Source organism: Ischnura elegans, chromosome 2 (assembly GCF_921293095.1).
Source record: "Ischnura elegans chromosome 2, ioIscEleg1.1, whole genome shotgun sequence".
Lineage (NCBI taxonomy): Eukaryota > Metazoa > Arthropoda > Insecta > Odonata > Coenagrionidae > Ischnura > Ischnura elegans.
The window spans coordinates 72,309,441-72,324,575 of record NC_060247.1 but is presented as its reverse complement, the minus strand read 5'-3'; the positions used below and the strand labels follow the sequence as shown (position 1 = coordinate 72,324,575).

Sequence of the window (15,135 nt, the reverse complement as noted above, 5' to 3'; positions counted from 1 at the left end):
GTGCGTAGGTGAATATGATGCTCTCAAAGCCCAACGTGCTACATTTGGTTGTGTCCAACGCGTTCTTTGCGTCGTTTTCTCATTACAGTTAGTTACGTCACGTCATTAAAATTATGTGGTTGGACATCCTGCCGGGTAGGCACACCTTTTGACAGACGAACGAACAGCAATTGATTTTTGTATAGATAGAGAGATGAAGGTGAAACGAAGTTCATTGGGTCATCTGGTATTAGTATATAAATTATTGTGAAGCACTAAGTCTTTCAGGTGACAAGAGAAATGAAATACTTCCTTTCCAATAAGGAGCGAGGAAAATGCCGCTTTGATGAAATTTACTCAATATGCTCTTCTAATTGAGTATTATCGAGTGACGATAAAAATACTAGCTGCCAAAGCTCTTTTTTCTATATGTTGGATGAAAAAAATCAGAGTTATTTTCATAGACTAATGCCATAGGTGATGTTGGTTTTTTTCTCGCAGCAATTCCTACCGCAGAATGGTTTGGATCGGTGAGGTTAGAGCTCACCCCAGACTAACATACTACATGTGAAGACCAGTGTGATATCACTAAGTCGAGGTATTTCAGATTGTTCTTTTCCCTGGAGCACCTCGCTCTTGGAGGTTTTTTGTTTTGGGGTTTCGAAAGGCTTGAGATTTTAACCTCGGATGTTACCATGCTCCCCATTATACTGGTCTTGACATAGGAAAAATATTGATTTATAAGTGAAATATGTCTTGTTTTAGAAAAGATAATATATAGTTTATTACAGTGGCGTAACTATGAGGGGATGAGGGGATAGACCCCCCCCCCCCCAGAGCCTCAGAGAAATAAAAAAATATTTATAACTAATGTCTAGTTTTGAGATATAATTACTGCATCTGCTTAAAGTTGAAGATCATTTATTAGTATCAGAGCAGTAAGTCATTTGAGACTTTGAGATGAGTCATTTTTTAAAAAATTTTACCCCCCGACTCTGGGGGGAGGAGGGGGTCGCCCCCCAGGCCCCTCTATCCCTCCCAAAGCATATTCCTAGTTACGCCATTGGTTTATTATACCATTATAATGATAAAATAACACGTATGCACATCATTTCAATATTTCTTGAATAATAAGTGAAAGAATGATGGAATTAAAGTCGATTTAGTTACTCGAAATGGCTCAAGGTTTGGCTAGTTTAACTTGAAAAATTTTCTTTTCAAGTTAAACTAGCCACTTTCCGGGTACTCTTTTTTTGCTATCCATCAACAATTCATTTCATCTGTGATTGCAAAAGTTTTTTTAATAGCATTATGCAGTTGTTGTTCAGTTCCTTCCGTGTTTTGCATTATCGAGCCAAGTAAAAGTTTTTGTCTTATGTTGTCGTACAAATGCAGATCAATTTTTTCGGTGTTCCGACCACGTACGATGTCTACGGCATTCATTATATGTGGCTGATACTGCGAGAAATAATTTTTCTGTGATACGAATGGAAATATAACATCCTTCAATGTTTTTATCCTCTGTCTACTTCGGGAGTTACCGGCGACGGAACATCGTTCTTACTTGATGTCTCCATGTTCCTGGGTTTCACCGCGTGGATTTTCTTTGTGAAGACAGTTTCGCCGGTATTCCAACCGGCGTCTTCAGGTCGATGTCGGGATTCAACTTTTGGTGACTTATATAGTTCATTTTTCGCGCCAATTTTTCATGCTGGATGCTGATTGGTCCACCTTCTTTTCTCTCGTATGACCCTCTTCCACGAGCTGTGGAGAGGGTAGTCGTCTTCTCTATTCATGTTTTCTGGTGTCTTGAATATTTCGATAGCCTCCTTTATTAGCCTGGGGTAATATCTATTTTCTTTTGCAACAACTGATGCTTCGTCAAAGAGTATCTGGTGTCCGGGTTCGCTCCATGCATGCTCCGCAATGGCGGAGAGCTGAAATCGCTTATTTCTTGTGGCTCTTCTGTGTGCATGCATGGAGCGATGAACTATATAAGTCACCAAAAGTTGAATCCCGACATCGACCTGAAGACGCCGGTTGGAATACCGGCGAAACTGTCGTCACAAAGAAAATCCACGCGGTGAAACCCAGGAACATGGAGACATCATCTAGACAACGCCGCGGAAAACTACGCATCAACATCGTTCTTACTTTTTAACGTTGCTCACATATTCCAATTGATTACCATGAGCCCTTGGCCGTGTTCATTTTTTCTGCCATCTTTCGGAACCCAGATAACGTCTCAAGTTTTGGGAGTGGGCTGCAACTTTTGTAATACTTTGGTCTTGACCGGCAACCGAGTTGTTGAATGCAAGGGATTTTTTTTGCTCGAATATTTTCCCTTTCATTCGCTTAATTCATTATCTTACTTCAGCTTCGAAATGGAAATATCGATGCCATCACACCTTGATATTTATTTTATGTTCTGCTGAGATGATAATGTGATAGGCTTTCCACATCTCTGGGTCATCATTTTTACACGGATTTAACGTAATGCTAACGAAGACTCTTTAAAATTTATCTTTTACCCATCGTGCTCTAACCAACTGAGTGTCCAAATTGTAGTAGTAATAGATTTTAAGAGGATGTAGTTACCTAGAAGATCTTATGAATAGAAGACCAGCATATGATGTCAAAACTCTCTCGGGTATGCAAGCGCTAAATTGGAAAGGAAAAAAATGGAAAAATGTATGGGAAGCCACTCTACGATTAAAATAAAAATGGATAAAGATTAAATAGAATTTCCTTATGAAAATGTGAAAATCTTACCAAATACTTTCTACCATAAACATATTCATGATGAAACATGGATATCCGCGATAGGTAGGTGATATGAAAAACCTGGGAACGAGGTTACAGCAGCAAGGTATAAAAGGGATAAAACAGAAGCTCGTTCGTGGATAGCTCGAGGCGCTGAATGCTGCATAGGCTGCAAATAGGTCAAGATAAAAAATGGGACAAAAAACAAGTATAGATAAGGGAAAAGGATGACGAAAGATAGACCAGATTATAATGATAGAAAATTTGTAGGATTCGTTGCTCTTGATGCAGAAGATCCCATTTCAACCTTCAGCATTGAATTGCTGTGGAAAAAAATATGAAAACAAATACGAAAAAATAATCACACGAATTAGTTGTGTATGAAAAGAGAACTTAAATGAGAAACCGCCGTTTATCGAAGACAGTGAGTCACTCATTGAAGGCTAACGGAAAGCAAAATAGGTATGGAGGCATATCAAGTTATTATTGTAGTAACGGGAAAATGGCTCAGAGAAGCTAAAAGGAACTACATCGAAGTAAAACACTGCAAGGAAGTGAAAGACCGATCAAAAAGAGTACATAAAAGTATTTTTTTTTCAAGGCAATACGATTTTTCAAAAGCTGTTATCGGGGGGGGGGGGGAGGGGTAACCAGTGGAGTGAAGGCTAACTTGGGGGGTATTGTTTATTATTATTAATATTATTTTTATTATTACTATAGCAATATTTGTTACAAATCGACCATAAAGTCGGGTGTTAACATAAAATTAGAAAATATATAAAGACAAAAATATAAGGTACGAAGTACCAGCTTGGTTGATAGGTTTCATCACACACAAAAATATACAAAAACCAAAATACAAAACATAAAATGCTAAGTACAAAATATTTAAAATTTTATAAACTCGAGTAAGATATGAAAATACCTGTTCAGTGGTGAGTTTAAGTTGAATAAGTGAAATGAGCCCTAAAAATATGGCTACCTGTTAGTTGAAGAGCCAAATTAGGAGCAATTATCTTTTTTTAAGTGCATTAAAATAGATAGTCCACAAGAGAATTCGAGTCGAAAAAAGTCTCCCTTTCATTCACTAAAAAAATTAATGCACTTTTGTAAAACCTCTGGGACTATCAACCTCCATTAAAACCTAAAAACCGCCGATCCAAATGTGCCCATCCCTTATCCCTATTCCTTTACCCCTCTCCAAGCTTTTTCAAATGCCATGACTCAGTATAATCAAAACTTGATCACATTATTGCTCCTGAGACGAAATTATAGCGCAACGCCAAGGAGTAAGCTAAAGCAGCTGGGAACGGCGACATTTAAAACAGTGATATCTACTTGGACTTGGACTAAAAGCCGATGATAAAGCATAAGTTGAAAAATTTCGCTCCATTGTTCAAAAAAGTATTTTTTTAATCATAACCAAAATGCTGGAAAAAGGCCACGATCCGTAATGTTCACTTAAAGAAAGCAAACTACATTAATTACAACGGTATAGCTCTGCCGAAAAGAACTTAAAAAATTCTTCCCAGAATAATAAGTCATACGCATGCAGGAGGACATTTATGAATTATGATGAATGTATCTGAGGAGAATAGAAAGTAGGAAATTCCGTAAACAAAAACTAAACTGAAACAGTCACTTGCGTTATGAAGGAAATATAATAAAAAGACACGCACTGTTTTTAGGCTGCTAGAAAACTAATGGCAGCGTAAATAGAAAATTTGGGAATGGGTTGGAAAAATTGAGATGTACCATAAAACGTATGGATGAATTTAGAAAATTTTTGCGTTACAGAATCCCAATTCAAATCCAAGGATAACGATGGATTCCTAACAGAAATACTTAACAAACTCGTTTTTTAAAAAACGGGAGATGTCTTGCTACCATTTGAATATTTGAAATAACGCCGAATCGTATGGGTGAAACCCAAATTTGGGATAATGGATCACTGAGACTTTATCATTGTTTCCAGATTAGTGGGAAATTTTTCATTTTTTCACTGAATATCCGTTTTTGCCCTCTGTTGAAAAAAAAGCTTGGGTTGAAAATAAGTGAACTTCCACATCAGAAAGAATCAGTTTAGCCCATCAACAGATGCGTGCTCCGTAGTGAAGAAATTTGTTCATCCCCTTGCAAATCTCGCATAAAATAATGCGACACTTTGTTGCACTTGCCAGTCGGAACGTCTCGGTCCCACTCTTTGAGGTCGAATGTCATTTAACTGTGTCAAAAAAATAAGACGAAGAGAGATAGTGAGCCGTCGCATCCGTTTGCCGATAAGTGAGCGAAGCGCCGACAACCCTAGCGATGAAATGTGAACGGCGGCGTAAGTGGCCGAAACGGAATTGCGACACTTACTCGAGCCGAGAATCAATAGTATCTTTCCGCTGATGAACACAATGGGCTGTGAGGTCAGCTATACGTGTACATGGCGGCATTTTTTTATGTCTTGTGTAGCCACCGCCGAGGTATTCCGCAACTGGGTCAGGCAGGAATCTATACGCATGCATAATAATCTATACTCATGCATAATATCTGCGAACCGCCTCTAGGGTATTTGGAAGGGGGTTACCAATCACCAACATATGGCATACTACAGGATCCCAACACGATTACCACACGGTCATTAAAAAATCATGCAACGACAAAAACAATTCATGCAATCCGAAATCGCAACAAAAATGTACTCGCATAGAAAGCCAAAAACTTCTCAAAGTTTAGTAATTTATGTAGTATATCTATGCATGTCATCCACAGAGGTATTCCTCAACTGGGCTAGGCAGCAATCTACTCATGGATAATACCCTGCGAGCCACCTCTAGGGTGTTCGGCAGGGGGTGACCAAAGGACTGCATAGAACAAGTGACTTTGTGCACAATCAATTGCTTTATGCAGTTCTTTGGAAAACGTCCGTCGCGGAATAGCGACAGAGAGGGGTTTATTCTCGGACAATGGCTTAGTAAGCACGACCTTAACCTCCCATACCACAGTGTAGACTTGAGATGCCAACACCTTGTTCGGTTAACCCAGTCTGAGCTGACAGTTTGGTGATATGACAGGTAGCATACCTGTTCGGCAATCGGGAGATCCGGGTTCGAATCCCGGCTAAGCCAAATGATTTTTTCATGGAAAATTTCAGCCTTTGTGGTGACCAATCACCAACATGCAGCATGCAACAGGATGCTCAACACTCGGCAATTAAAAAAACCACGCAATTATAAAAACAATACGTGCACATTCATGCAGGTGTTGTGTGCCCCATTAAGATTGCATCGCTTCATGCAATCCAAGACCGCAACATAAATATACTCGCATAGAGAGCCAAAACCTTCCAAACGGTTAGTAATTAATATAGTGTATCCATGCAAGGGTTGAGCAACGCACTGTTTACCGTGAAGAAACCACGGGACAAAAAGTTCATGCAGGATCCGGCAAATACTGTATTGTACATTTGTATTGTTCATCCAATATGTGTGAAATTTTGGATATAAAATAATATTTTTGCCATTTAATTTTCGTTGCTAATATTTTGTTTTTTAATTCATTGATATTTCTCCTGCTCGAGGACTTGTATTAGTATTGATAAAGAACTCTTGAGCAACGTTAGTGAACGGATTTAGTATGAGAGGAAATGAACTAACCGATTAGGGATTCCAGAAATTCGATTGAATTATAACAAATATTACCTCAGGAGGGTCATGACAATTGGAGGTTATGAATACTTATTAAACTAGATAAAGCCTACCTTAAAATTTGAAAATGTTAAAAATTTAATTTTTTTGGAGTTCTAAGGCTGTAAAATTGATAATGTATTTTGGCCGAATATATGCTCTTAGGCGTAACTGTAAAAATTGTCATTACTAGAAATTTCTCTGGGTCACACTGAAACTGCTTGAATTCTGTCAGAGAGGAGATTCTGTCCATCACTAGCCCGAGTAGCTATACGCGCGACTGTCTCCTCCGTCAAATGGGCTCGGATTATTTGGCATTGGATTACCTGTCACCCGTGCACTCGGGGCTCCGGGTTTAACGCTCCCTGACTTCGATTTAAACCCTTCCACTTCAATTTATTTTATGAATATCGTGCTCCTATCCTCTATTTATTTTTTTCCGTGGTTCTTTCTAAATGAAATGGTAGTAATGAAATGGTATTTTTTACTTTGTAATCAACGTAGAACAGTGAAATAAAAAGTTGTTATTGTCATTTGATATCGCAAAGTTAAATACAGAGACAAAACAGGTATCGTTACTCGTATAAAATCATTTAATTACTTCCAAGGATTCATATTTCATGAAATATGAGAGGGTGAGATGCCAAGGGGTACAAGTAATTTTTTCTGAATAGAGTTAGGTAAAGTTAATAGCAAGAAAAAATACACGAAAATTGGTTGCCTCCCTCCCCCCCGAAACATAAAAACAAAATTATTTTCCTTCATAAAAGAAAACAAAAAATTGAGAAGTCATGAATCAACAAAATATTTCTTTAACAAATGAAGTTTTTTTCGAATACGAGAAGTGTTGAAGATAGTTTAAAACTCTCTACCCTGTTTTTCAAAAATTTCTCCCCCCCCCCTGCTTTTGGACCCCCCCGAATGAAATTCCTGGCTGCGCCATTTATTTCGCAAAAAAAAACTATTTCATAATGCCGCTTGAATGACGTTGCATTGTTTAGCATCTGAGTAGAACATATCTACAGTAGAACTGTGATATAAAGAAAGAACGTACAGAAATAGATGAAGGAAAATAGTTTGTGCGGCTAAATGTAAACATGTAAACTAATTGTAAGAAGTAGTGACCCTAGGAGTGAGTGCGGTGGAAAATTTATCGTTTGAAATCCACGCAATGGGTAAAATGTATGGAGGTCGGAACAGAATTATACCTTGCTTCATCTGCGCCCGTGCGCGGTGCATGTAGACCAGCATTGAATTGTGTTCAGTGCAGTGCTTTCAAATGTAATTACAAGCATTGTCTCGAAACCAGAAATATTGAGTACAATAACGCACATCGTAATATAGGACCCTCGAAAATAATCGTTTTTCGAATCGGTGGTGGGAGTTCTGAGTGGCTCACTTTTCTGAATGTAATGAAATTATTGTTTGATAACGGATCATCCAAGAAAGGAAACATATTGTACGCCGGTTATCTAATGAAAAATTGCTGAAATTTTCAGAAGAAGAGAAAGTGGTCGGAGTGGTGACGTTGCAAAGCGAGGGCATCATTTGTACGAGCGTTGCACGCGTGGTGATAAGAGAGATTTTTATCACAGTCGATGGGACCGCCTTAAAGGGGCTTCGACCGGTGCGCATGATACTATTTGGAAATTATCAAAGTAAGAAAGGTAGTTATTAACTATTGATGGGATAGAAGTTAGACTTTATGGTAATTTCGTCTTCAATGAGGAATAGGAAAGGGTGCATCTTAGCTTAATCGCAGAGGAAAGTTGTACAACCAGAATCTGTTCATAAAACTCATTGACCGCTTTATTAAAAATTTTCAACTTCCTCGAAATTTTTTGTTTTAGCCTTAGGGCAGAGCTTGGGTATTATTTATATGTTTAATTACTTTCTGATTACTGGAAGCATGTTGTAATTAGCTATTTTAGGCGTGACTTTATGGAATCTACTTAACATAATGATATAAGTTTTCTTTACTTTTCATTACATCAAATAATTTTGTATCCGGAGACATTTTGAGATTTGTGATTTTTTACCGAATTCTTTCTTCTTATTGTTAGTATAATTACTTAAATGTACTCATATTCCATGGCTAAAGAGGCATTAGTATTCATAAACGCTGTGTGCGGCTGTATACTTTTAAGCAGAATGGAAGACAATTAGATTTTCAGTATCTTATCACATATTAATGCGAATATGATGAAGTAAGCATTGGTTTATTTCTTTACAAAGACTATTATGAGGGGTTCAAGATGAAAAGGGTTCACAATAAAGTGTGCCAAAATATGAAATCCTAAACTTACTCACGTTAGCTGGATTTGTAATGTCTATAGAAAACTGTACTATATTGAAGGAAAAACGAGGAGAAAAGATTGTATCCGTATCTTAATAATCAGTTTCCGAGCAATCAATTCCTTATTTAAACACATTGAAAGGCAATTTTAATAGTACTAACAATAAGATGAGTATTCTTATTTATGTTGACGCTGATATCATCGCCTCTCTCACAACTACGCTAATGCAGATCAAAATTATCAAATTCAAAAGTAGTGACTGTACAAGCACTTGGCCACATTATTCAGCGGCCGGTAAAACATCCTTTAAGGCCTGTTTACGCGATACATCTACACGTGCAAGTTAATGCCTGTTTGCGTGGATGATTTTTTTGGACCGGAACGGAACACGTACGAATGAATGGACCAAATTAGAACAGGTTCTATTTTCCGTTCATGAATTCGCACAAGTTGGGTGGGTACATGGTGCATTTTCGTGTTCATTCTCGCGTTCATAAATTTATGCATTAGCCCGTGCGGGTTAATGTACCGTGTAAACAGTCCTTTAGACGTATCTGGGCATTTTGAGCTTTAATTCAGTAGATACGTCGCTGGGGAAAAGGTATTGGTTCCAGCATCAAAACTTTCATAAGGAGAATGCTCTAGACCTCTAGCATATCACGCTCAATGATAGGCGCTATGTATGCGCAACAACATAAAAACCATGTTAGGAATGTGTTCCTGAGGTAAAAGCATAAAGTGTCACGTCAGGGGTCTGGTTTGATATGGAGACCAACCTGTCTCATTGATAAGTGCGTAATGGGAAATATCTGCAGAAATTCTTCTCGGGTATTCAACCGGATGAATATTTACATATTCCAGGTTTTGACAGCTCACTCTGATAATGCTTCAATCATCGGCTCTCTCTACAATGATAATATTTATGAAACTGTGCAAATTCAATAGTAATACCTATGACGGTTAACAACCCGAGAAGTTTTTGAGAAGATTAACCACCGGGAAATTTTCAAAATTTTCACCAAGGGCGTATGAATTTACGTTCTTCATCTGATCTTGAGGATAATAGCACATTGCGAATCGTAAACAACGCAACGCAGCGGCGTGTATCAACGTGATCACTCGGTCGGACACGCGAGATTTCTATGTACCTATTGTTAGCATAAGATGGAAGGATTTCATTCAGTTTAAAGTTTAATTTGGCTATGGCGAAATTCATCATTGACATGACGATGCTCACTACTTAAACAAGGCTTTCGGACTGATAGGAATCCCGCACGTGTACTTTGACGCGTGTCGCCCGTCGGACCAGCCTCAAATAGCAAGTACCTACTCTTCAGTGGTGGCGTGTGTCAAGGTGCTCCAGTTTGAGTTTGAGTGTTTTTAGGCTCGGATTTTTTTTCAAGTTCTCGATAAGATCATTGATTATCCTTTCGTTTCCTTTCTTCTTTTGCTCTGAAGTGACATTATATCAGTTCATCGGATAAATATAGTCCAAGAATATTAGTAACGCGAAATATTTATCCAAACCTTCCCTTTACTATCAAATATATGGTGAAGAACAGTGCTTGAAACTCTATGGCCATTGATAAAAGAGATGTCCCCTAACGCAGCGCGTGTCCACTTTTTTCACTTTGCGTGACTAACGTTATAGTATGTGGGATATCATGATAAAAATGCGTTCTGTCCATATTTAATGGTATCTTTTATATACAAACATGATACGGAAGACACGTGCAATATTTGTTCACGGCGTGCTACCTTGAAAAAAGTAGGTAGGTAGATAATTCCGGGAGCACACGTGGATAAAATGTACTGCAATGTTTCAGATTAGACATATTGTCAGTCAAAGCTTAAGAATATGACGACATATGTTTCAGAAAAAAATGCGCGATAACGAAAGCCCGATGAATGGATAATAAGGGTTTGTTTGTGATGGTTAATTCATATTTCAATTTAATCATTTTCAAAAACTTCTTACTCTTATATCTGTCTGACTAATGATATATGTTTTAGTAGAGCTGGAAATATCCATATTGTAAATCAAGAGATTAAGGATGTTTGAAGAGCCCTTAGGTATAGGGACGTTTACATGTTCTGAGGTTTAGTGTAATGCAAACTCCTTCAGAGCGAGTAATGCAATGGAAAAAAGGAATTAAATAACCGAGTAAACACAATGTAACGTTTGTAGCTTTATTTTTTTGGGAACAAGAAATAGGATTTGAAAATTCACTCGGTATATTCCATGAACATTGCTTTGACTGTAATTTGTCATTACTATGGCAGTATGACCTTGATATATTAATGTCGAAACCATGGTCTGTGATGAAATTGTGGAGTGGACTGTACTAATGAAATTTTCGTTTCCGACCTGTATGATGATATACTTTACATAACGAAGAATTTCGTGACATAATTAAATGCATGACTATACATCATCAACCCATATATTCTTTCGCATATTACGAAAACATCACTGCTTCGTAACTATATTAAAATTTTGAAAGATGATACAGTAAGGATGAACCCCACGGAAACCAAAAACAAAATCTTCGTAGTGCGAGGTGGCCCAGAGGAAGGAATAGACCCCCGTACCCGAAATGTGTGATATTCACACGCCTGTGTCTTAATCTGGGATCAGCTCTACCCTAATCTAGCAATAACAACTTCCGGGTTTAATCACTGAGTGAGTGAGAGAAAGGATACGAATAGGATTACAGAATTTACTCGAGCAGTGGTACCGTGAAAGAATGAATACAATAGGAAACAAAAGTAATGACAGCGTTACGAAACCCATGCCCACTAATCACATATTGAGAGCGTCATTATGAGTTCTATTTTTCTTCTATACAGTGGAAAGGTATAACGAAGTAAACCGTGAAGTCATTAGAAATATATACGACGATTTAGAAAGAAAATCCAAAAGATTTAGTAAAAGAAACGCAGTACCTTGTGACAGAAGCTATGTTTTGGGGAGGAGTCGAGGGTTTCTCCAGAGTTTATATAATGCTGAGACACGTGGCTCGACAAATTTTCCAGTCGACACCTTCCAGTAGTTCCAATATTCACGCTTCGATTACCTTGACAGGTTCGTGATCCAACCTCACTTTATCAAACCCATCTCTTTGCTTTGATACACAGAATGATGGATGAGTAGACAGATTTAGTAGGCGATTTAAATTTTTCCTGGTCAATTATATTCTGGCATTATTCTCAGGCTCTACACCGGGTTAATTCAGTCGTATTGGCCGACGTTTCGGAAAACGACTTGTCTTCCATTATCAAGGCGTGTTACTGTCTGAATGTACACTGCATGAATAAAATCACTAATGACTTATAATTAGTGTGCATGTAGACAGTCATTAATTTAATAATTTAATTATTTTATCTTTACAGAATGAATTTGGACATGGCAGAGTATGAAATAGAGATATTTCGGAGAATAATAGCAACATTCTCCGATAACTTTAACTCCCCTCAAATGTATTAAAAAGGCTTTAGGGACATAAATGCATCCTCTGACGTCCCCGCCCGATAAAATATATTGTGGCATGCGTAATTTCTGCTTCATCTTCAGTTCATTAGAGAGTGATATATATATTGTTTTCGTTTTAATCAGCAGTATGTGGAGTTATTTCGAGTACTATCAAACCACTCGTAGAGATACGTCACCTTTGAATGGGGTATTAAATCTAATAAAGTGGACTCTAATCGAATTATTTTTTTAATCTTATCTCAGCGATCATGCCTTCCGAGTGATGACGAAGGGATTCATAGAAGTATGGTAATCTTATTCATTTTACCGTGGAGGAAAAAAGTAACGCAAAGCTCATTGGCGTCTGAAAGTGGCCAGTTCAGGAACTACTTGTCATTTTTTTTGCCCTCGTAATGCTCTCGTTTGGCCGGGAATTTTAAAAGCAATATACCCCTTTTACCGGGGAAATAATCACATCCGTCGCATTATGACAACAAGCAAAAGATCCAGTTATGAATTCTTCCCACATTCTCCGAAGTGTACTTCGCTCAAGACTCACCTAGAATGAAGTTTACTCTCTTCGGGACAACTGTGGGCGCAGCCGACATATTGGGCATTGCTGCACCCACACTGCGGACATTTTTCTGATCTTAAACCTTTTAAAAACCTATCATAAGTTCCAGAGGATGTTGCATGGCTATTTAATTCTTATGCGCTTATTTATTTGTCGAAATTCAACTCCTTTATTGCATAACCAATTGGGAAGTTGACTGTGGAGTCAATGTTGACTACCTTTTCGCTTCTACGCTTCGAGGCCCCTAACTTTAGCCGCATGTGCGATGTGTCACGACTCCTCCTCCATCTTTTCAAGGGAAAATTCAGCGCACGTTCCGCAAAGCTGAGCGAAGGCAGAATATCGAGCCGCCCAAACTCAGTAGTTTTCTATCGGGTAATTTTGGGCGTCTGTGTATGTATTTCGTCAGAAACATTGAGAAAACGATCGAGGTAACAAAATGTTACGCTTGCCTTTAAAATTTCCGACAAAATGTGCACTACACATACATTAAAAGAATATTTCATCATTATCTTGCTACTAATTTTATTTCGAAGTCACCGAAATTTTTGACTGTTGGCGTTTTATGTTGTTTATTTAGTGCCTACTTTCAGCTTGTGATGACTTTTTAACAAACAACATAGGTTTAGTAATGGAATAGAGCTCAATTAAACGTGGATATTTCGCCTCAGAAAGGTGGTTGTGAGACAGTAATTTTAATTTTCATACTAATTTATAAAACCCCCTAATCTGGTATAGATTTTTGAAATAAAAGTGGGAGTATAGTCGGTTTATCTGTTACAAAATAGTGCTTACTATAACATGTAAAATAGTCGCTGAATCCCTAAATTAGCGGAAAGGGTAGAAGGTGAATATGTGGGAGAGAAATATGGAGCTGAAAGAAGGGTGTTTTGTCATTGGCTGGACATAATTATCGTTTAAGGGATAGGGAAGGAGATTACGGGGGAATGGATAGGTAGTACTATTCCTATACTCAGATATACTTCCACTATTAATTTTAAAAAAATAAATAAAACGGAAGGGCTTCATTTAAATATAAATTATACATGGCTTTACTCAATGGAGAGCGAAAATAAACTCGTACATAAAATACAGTCTACATACTACGTGTATTGTTAAATTTTACTCCTTGTTTACGTGTCATTTCTTTATTATTTGTGTGTCATACTGCTTTATTGTTATTACTTGATTTTTTTCGTGTACTTCGACCTTTATGATGAGCAAATTATTGTAATTTGTGTTTTGCTCCCAGGGTATACCCAGAGCATGAATAAAATATATATGTATTCTATTCTATTCTATTTTACTTGTTTTCCTAGTACTCACAGTGGTCACTGACTCCATCATGGATATATACTCTTAAAATTGGTTTGACGTTGATCTCTACTCAGTTCTCGCATGCGTTTATCATTTACATTAACTAATGTAGTTATTCACTTGATATATCTATATTTACATACTGGACATCATAATATTTGAAAATTTGCACAATACCTAAGTCAGGTGACGGTATCAAAAATATTCAAAAATATAGACACGCCAGTGCAATGAACGACTCCGCACACCGATAATTGTTAGCCGTTTTGTCACCTTCATGAACTCAACCTAAGGAAAACTACTGCGTCTACAGCCGACAGTAGGTTGAAGTGATGGGTGGGTGAGGACTGTTCCACGATTCATGGTGTCTAGTCCTCGCTCATGTTTTTCATAGCCCCGAAGTCGATATGCTAAATTTTTCTTTCACAGATAATTTATATTCATTGTCTGTATTTTCTATAAACTGGCCTTCTATGGAATTTCGGTTTGACCAAAGTTAATCATTAGCCAATTTTTTTTAACCCTGATGAAAATTTGCAAACCAATCAAAGCGTAAGCAAATATTCTTTTCTATATACTGAATAAAACCCAATGCCGACCACTCACGGACGGACTCACTCACCCATGCAAATGTTTGGGGTGGACGTGACGAGGTATGACAATTTTCATCGGAAAGATCCTTTCTTAAATCATCTGAAACCCAGGAATAATTGTCGAAAAACTAATTTTTCTATCTATTGCAGTGTTGCCAACAGTCTGTAATTATTGAGGGCATTTTGGGGTAAAAATCGATGGTAATGAGGAATTTGAACATCGCGGGTAATCTTGTTAATGGCACCGAATTCATTGTGGTAGGCATTAGTTCACGCCATGTAAATTAGTTCACACCACGTAATAGTCAGAAAGCCTGGAAGCCGATAACTGTATGGTATTCATAATATTCAATTTAAGTTGGTGAGAAATCAACGAAAAAAAAATATCCTTGAGTGACAAAAATTGGAATAACTAGCAGAATGACCAGAAAAGGCCGCAGGTCTTTCCCGAGGGATCTAGCGGCGA

At 37.7% G+C, this 15,135-nt stretch overlaps 1 protein-coding gene across 2 annotated transcripts in view; it reads left to right on the top strand.

Annotated features, from left to right (window-relative positions):
- Positions 1-15,135, top strand: part of LOC124153943 (retinol-binding protein pinta-like) — a 59,104-nt gene that overhangs the window by 22,956 nt on the left and 21,013 nt on the right. The gene's annotated exons all lie outside the window — the stretch shown is intronic.